This window comes from Haliaeetus leucocephalus, unplaced genomic scaffold (genome assembly GCF_000737465.1).
Source record: "Haliaeetus leucocephalus isolate CR32 unplaced genomic scaffold, Haliaeetus_leucocephalus-4.0 Scaffold339, whole genome shotgun sequence".
Lineage (NCBI taxonomy): Eukaryota > Metazoa > Chordata > Aves > Accipitriformes > Accipitridae > Haliaeetus > Haliaeetus leucocephalus.
In genome coordinates, this window is record NW_010972775.1 from 5,395,156 (window position 1) to 5,402,530 (window position 7,375).

General features: G+C 38.3%; 1 protein-coding gene across 1 annotated transcript in view; it reads left to right on the top strand.

Moving 5' to 3' along the window:
• RORA (RAR-related orphan receptor A) overlaps nt 1–7,375 on the top strand; it is a 261,369-nt gene that overhangs the window by 147,914 nt on the left and 106,080 nt on the right. The window contains exon 2 of the mRNA XM_010571723.1: nt 2,298–2,327. The gene's annotated coding sequence lies outside the window, so the exon portion shown is untranslated. The remainder of the gene's footprint in view (nt 1–2,297; nt 2,328–7,375) is intronic.

Consider the following 7,375-nt stretch of genomic DNA (forward strand, 5'->3'; position numbering starts at 1 on the left):
CTGAGAAAAGTATACATATGGCTCCCATAATGCTGAAAGAGCACCGATGTATCCATTTATTAGCACTAGTGTTGGGAGAGGAAGTTTTGCAAATGGTGTTCAGATTTAAGACCTTTTTTTCTTCATTTTGCATTCCATAAAACATCCTTAAAATTGTAGGAGCTGGCCAGATAGGCAAGGGTGGGGCGAGTACTTCTGCCAAGGGGATGTTAGGACAGTTCGTGATGATGAAGACTCTGTCAGGAGCTGTACGTGATGTTTAGTGGTCACTCAAGCAGTCAAACAGCAGCAAAAATGCTCTTCCTTGGTGGAAGAACAATTGTTCTAATGACAGATGTAATTTCAAATTCGAAGGGTAAGTCAGACCTTTAGAAAAACCTAGAGAGAGGGGGTTTTGCACTCATACCAAAGAGTGCACAAGATTATTATTTGTTCATTTTGACATAGATACTTTAGATCTCTCTGCTTCTTCTCACTCTGCCCCTCTTCTTGCCCTAAGCTATCGTTCCTATAATAACACTCACTTCCTTGACACACGCAGCTGTCCTGTCCTCTCCACCTACTCTGAGTCAGCCAGTAATGATTGGACTGGAATGAAAATCCAAGAAAGCTGGCTCTTACAAATACGAATTTAAAGGATGAATTTGCCCCCTGTAGTAGCTACTTTTGTAACTGAAAGGTTTTATTTTTGTTATGCTTGTTTTCCTTTTGTTCTTATTGCTCACCCTGGCTCTACAGTTTGAGGCTACAACCCTAATTCCTGGCATGAGGAATATGCGGATTTGGCTGAGACCTTTCACTTTAAGTCAGTACACATACATAATCAAGTTCTAGAATTCTGATTTTTGTTAATTGCTTACCAGTGTTTCACATTTACAAAACTACTCAAAGGAAGTGCTTGGAACTTCTCTTCCCAAAGCCTGGAGCCCCTCAGCTTTTCTTTTCAGGGAAAAGAAAGTTTCCAGTGCTCACACTGGTAGAACTTGGTGGTTCAAAACCAAAAGGCCAATAGCAACACAAGTGCAATTAAAAAAAAAAATCCTGATGAAGTTTACGTCAAACTTGATAGCTACATATTTGGGGTTGGCATTGTGGATTTATGTATCTACCAAAAACATGAATAGTTTGAAAACTGTTGGCTTTGGAAGTTAACTCTAAATTTGCAAATAAGGTATCTATATTTTTCTGAATTATTATAACCTACTGCTTCCCTGAGATGTTCTGCAACAAAGAAGCCTGAAATAAAAGCCTATTTTTCCCAATACTTTGTTTTTGGAAGAGGTCGTTAAAAGAATAAGAGGGTAGCTAAGGAGATTCAGGTCTCTGTCTTTCATGAATAGTAAGCCAAACAATTTCAATTCCAAAATTTCATTACAGGCCTTAGTCACAAATGAAATGTTTCAAATACTTGTACTGCTTCCAGTAACCTCTTTCTCCTCTCATAAAATTCCCCCCAAGGAGAGTGGAGCTTAAATACTGAGGGGTCTGAGTACAGCACCAGTTAGCTACTAAAGTGGAGACAATATTGTTTGTATTCAAGCATGAATTCCAATGACATTTAACAGAGTTAATTTTATCTTTATTTGGTATTATGAATTTCGCCTCATTCTGTTCACTCTGTTGCTTTCTTTAAATACCTCTCAAATTTCACTGGCACTGGACCATTGTTGATGATTGCTGCCACATGCCTGTCTAGCATAAAAACATCTTTATTACTTCAGAAAGTACATATTTTAACAGCTTGGAGATATTTGCATCTGGCTTAGAATTATGGCAAGTAATAATCATATTGAGAGCTGTTTATTTGGTTTTAATGAGCATAAGCTACAGCTTGCAGTCAAGGAACTACTTGAACTTAGTAACATGGCAAATGAATTGTTGTACTGCTCGAATCTGTTCTCTCTGGGTAGTTTGATGTGCACTAGTTAATACTACTGTGGAAAAATTTTTAACCATGAAAAATAAAAGGGGGCTTCCATAGCGTTGTTAGTATCTTCTGTTTGCATCAGCTTCAGTTTTAAAACAGCAGCATGTGGATACGCATTCCAACAACAAAACTTAAGCAATACACGTTGAAACATTTATTGATGAGGTGCAAGGAGAGAGTATACCATTAAAGTCTGCATGCAAAGAAGGGGGATCCTCCCACCCCTAACATACAAATCATTGCAATTTTCATTCCTCTTTTATGGTGGCCGCTGTGTGTCTGAAATAAAATAGTTTAATGATGAAATACGTGTCAAAAGAATTTACCCAGTGGTCGCTTTACTAACATTGGTATCATTTCTTCCCTACAGGTATTTCTGTAACGAAGAAGACTCATACATGTAAGTAAGATCTTTTGATTTGGCCTTCTCTTACAAATGGAATTCATGTTAGGCTGTGGTGTGGCGCTCAGACTGTTAGGTGTCAGTCTGGTCTGAGAAGGCTCTGTTTTAAAAATTCTGGTGGGTTTTCCGCTTAGAGCGGTTCCAGTCCTCACCCAAACTGTTGTCTAAATGAATATACAATGCATGTGTGTGTATATGTGTGTGCGTTCGCATATGTGTTAAATCAGAGGTCAGAAGAAAGGAAGCTGTGAAGAAAGGCAGAATTCCTTATTCTAGTATGTATACCTTACAGCTAGCTGATAAGTAATGTATCCAGAAAATACAGGTGAGGAGAGTGGTTATATTTTTGTACGTCTGTTATATATGCAGTATATATCCAATAAAAATAAATTATTTAATTGAAAGTCTTCTGTCCCTTCCTATGTGTTAATCTGTAAGATAAATCATTCTGTCCTTGTGCTTAAGGAGCTCTTGATGAAAATGAGGAGGTTATTGTTTTGCTCTCAACCATATAAACAAACAGTCCTCATACATGGCAACCTTGGAAATGGATGTGGATGCGTGCATTTACCTATGTATACATTTATTCCAAATCTTCTTCAAAGACATCATTATTGGGGATCAACTCTCATCTACTCTGCAGTGAGTTAAAAGCACAATTCCAAGAAAATGTTACGATTTCTAGCTGAAGGAGATATGTTGAGATTCTTCAAGTACCGTGGAGGTCTGGAAATCTGGTAGTGTAGGAATTGTACTTGCCCAGGATCTGAAACAGGAGTAGGCTAAAGCTGAGGCTATTAGTCTCATGAAGGCCTTCTAACAAAACAGGTGGTAGGCTGCACAAAATTTACAAAGATACATGCATTTTAACAGGGTTATGCATTTGAAGTATGTTCACCACAGCTTCTAGGATTAAAGTGGTGTCATAAAGTGCCTTAGATTAATTTCGTTCTTATTTCACTCCTGGTTTTAAAATATTAATGTAATGAAATATCGGACTTGAGATTATGAATTCTCACCATATAGAGTTACAAAATACAGTTGCTTGATTTAAGAATTTCAAATGAGAAGCTGATTTGTATGAGTTTTGAAGCAAATGTTAAATGTCACAAACTTTTAGAGCATGATGGTCCTCCTCTGCTTAGGTGGCCTTGCTGCTTAATGCATTCTTAGGGTCAGATCCTCTTCAGCTGAATGCATATATGGTTTCCATTGAACTTAATGGGAGCTACAGCTAGGTGTCTGAGGGCAGAATTTGACCCTTACATTTTTGGTGAATATTTGAGCTCATGCTGATTGAGATTGACAGTACAGGAGACTGAAGTCCTCTGTATATCCGCAGGCCAGGCATTGTACAGACAGCTTCCTTGCACAGCCTTGCCCATGAGCTCAACCCTGGCCTGGAGCGACCACCCTCTCTAGAGGTGGTAAGTAATTCGGTATTTATGCTAGCTCAGTCTTGGGCCTCTCTTGTATAGAGGCTAATGACTGTACATGGTGGTTTGTAACGTGCCACCTGGAAATCAGCTGCAATCACGCTATATATTTTGTATACAGCAGTGCCATGTACTGACCTGCTAGAAGAGTCACATCTCCAGTTCCAGTATTTGATCCTTTTTGTAGGGAAGATTAAATAGTAACCACTGACCTAGAGAGCACAGGAAATATGCTCTTAAGCCATGCCAGACTGATAAAGTGTTGTCATCATGTCTATCTCAGTGGATGCTACGTTTGAGGCCTATGATAAAAAAAGATGTATTCATCAACTGTGTTAGATGATTAGCTACTGTTCACCATATAGGGCCTTTAATCTAATTAAGACAGAAAGTAGGGTCCCAGCATCTTCTGTGTTGAGAACTCTGTGCCATTCTAAGAGAACTGTCAAAGAGTAGTTCCCCGATTTGTTAATCAGTTGTCATGCAATTGCTGAAGCATGAACAAAAAAGTTCCCTGAATAATGGGAAGATAAGCTTGCCCATTAAGAATGAATTAAAATAGAAGGAGCAATATGCTGTAATTGGCATGATGAAAATGCAGGCTACGTTTGCTAGCAAATATGTATGAGGTTTCATTCAGTTTTGGTTAAAGTTCTTTTAGAATTCATTCCTGTTATGACAAATTCTCATAGAGAGGAATTAATTTAAATTTTGCATCTTTGGCATTTTGGCATCATGCACAATAAGCTTTTCCTTTTTCCTTATTGCCTAGAATTTTTTTTTATTATTGAATAGAAGAAGTAGACATCAAAATTCACAGTTTGGAATGACATGGAAAAAAAATTATATAAACATCTAAATGCAAAAATTACAACTCGAATCTGAGTTGTTAACAACTACAAATGACAAGACAGTTTTTGTGTATCAAGTCAATCTAGTGTTTGCCTATCACTGTATCAGTATATGTAACATATCTAAATTAAGTTACATAGAGTAGGATTTCTGCAAATAAATTTAAAAAAATATTCTCACAAACACTTTGTGAAGTGTACATACGTTGTCTGCATTACTGTTTAGAAATTAGAAATATGGATGAAGTCGTCTTATTCCAAGTTTACAATGTATGGCATACGAGGGTGTTGACTGACTGTAAACTAGCACTTACTTCTAATGACCTTTTGACTTAATTACTGAAGTATAATGCAAGAAATTTTGATACATTATGCATTTGAAACATCAGATAAGTCTTTTTCAGACTTCATCCTAATAGCCATTTTAATTGTGCAGATTTTGAAATCGGTGGTGGTCTGTCTCCACTACTTAGTTCTTCCCGGTTTTATTGTTTGAGATTTTGGGTATATTTTACCCCCTTCTTGGCATTAGTCTGTGATAAAAGTGATCTGTCAGCTGAAATTGAACTACTGTGCTGATGACAGGTGCTTAGGTCATTTCTGAATCAAACAGTAGTTCAGTATTTGTACACATGCAATATAGAGCTGAAGAAATATAGGTCTTTCATAATGTAACTAGCTAAATAGAACCTGAGAGACTTTCATTCTTCTTGATACAACTGATTTTATCCAAGTGTTCTGTTTCATTAACTGCTTCTCCACATCCTCTCTTTATCAGAGTTTGAGCATTACAAAACCTGCCATTTTTAAACAAGGCTGCTTCCAAGCAGCCCTAAGGGAATAAATTTTGTCCACCTCAAAATGCAGTTTTTCCCTCAGTAGGTTAAACAGGCTTTTGAAGTAAAACTTCATGCCTTCTGTCTATTTGTAGAACTATTCTCTCTTGGGCTTACATGGTGATTTGTTAGGTTAACCATCACCTTATATAACCGTTAGTCTAGCTAAGTCAGATGGTAGAGGCCAAGTCCTATCTCTCTCATCTTCCATACAAAGTGGGACTTCTGGCATTTCCGTTCTTTTTTGGCTTGAGAACTGACTGACACTTAGATTCTTTTCTGATCATTTAATTAGCACTGGTATTTGTAATACAACCCTCTTCTTCTTATGTTTCCTGCTCTGAATAGGAAAGTACTCAAAGTGAATGGTAACTTTGATGCACAGCTTCAGACTTTTTGCAAATTCAGACAGACATCATTGTATCAGTGATAATAAAGGTCTGAAATTATGGGGAACAGAAGGCTGCAAAGGACCTGGCATTTAGTGCCTACTGACTTGGGTTTATGCTGAGCCCTGAAGTGTGTAGTATTTCATTTCTGGCATCTTAAATCTAAATCTTGCCATTCTTCATGCAATGAGTTTGATGGCCTCTACCAGACCACTTGCGACTTAGAACCATCACACAGATGAATCACCTTATTTTTATATTCTTAAATGAATTTGACTTGACTGCCTATCAAAGTAAGGGGTGGTTTCCTGCAGATGCACCCTGAAGGCTAATATTGTAATGTATCCACAATGTAATGGAACCTTCTTTCTCTCACTATTTGAATTGCAATGAACCACAGTTAGAAGCTTCAAAGGAATTTGATTACACAGCTGGAGTTCATATCTGCATGGAGGTCCAGGTACATTCAACTATTTGCTTACCTGGCATTTTTAAGATAGAAATCAATCCTTCCTTTCACACAATTTTTCATCCATGTCTCCAGAAGGCCATGCAACGGCTCCTACCTTCCCTTGGTATGTTGTTCTGCAGCAGAAAAGAATTGGGAGCCCTAGCTCCTAGTGACACATACTTGTCGGTGCAGAGGCAGGGACCTGTGAGGGTGCTCCTACCTGGACTAGATTAACCCAGGTGCTACTTTGAACTAGGGGCTGCTCATTGCGTTTAACTTCCCAGTGGCAGTGCACCTACAGATCATTGTCAACACACAGTGTGGATGATGGACCTTTGTGAGCCGAGTCCAAAACTATTTGACAACTGCCTACTTCATGCACTTAGACTAAATTATCACCATTTGGAGAGAAAGAGCATGTTTCTTGGGGCTGTCCCAGTGATGGATGGCAAAGTACCTCAGTTCCTCTACCTGGACCAGCTCACTTTTCAGGAAAATTTAAGATTAAGACCTCCCAGCCCAGTCTGTTCTCTCATGCCTTTATGATAAGGATTTCCTATTGGTAATAGAACCTTTTAGTTGTGCTACTTTGTCACTATTCTTTCCTAAACCTCTGACTCAAATGAGTCAGACATTAAAGGCTGCTGCAAAATGGTGTTCAAAATGTACACCTCATTCTCCATTCACAGCAATCTGATCAGTTAAGCTGTTGGGAAGTTCGGCTTCATCTCAAACCTACATGTATAGAATACTTTGCATTACCTTCCTGAGGGAGAGTTAGGCCAGGGCAGCTATACCTTCTCAGTACCTGGACAGGTTTGGTGTGGACTGTCACATTTCAGCATGTTACCACTTGTTGTTACTTACTTCCTGAACTACCACAGGTTTTGACACTTGCTGCTTTATTCTATGTCACTGCTTGGTAATGTGTGATACTGGCAGAAACGGTGTCTGGTGATTGTGCTTTGTAGATTGTATTGTGGTAGGTACAACAGTGAGAAAGCCACTGTTACTGATGTGTGGACTAATTTTGTTCATCCTTTATTTTCCATGTTTTCTTGTAATGCAAATAAATGTACTTG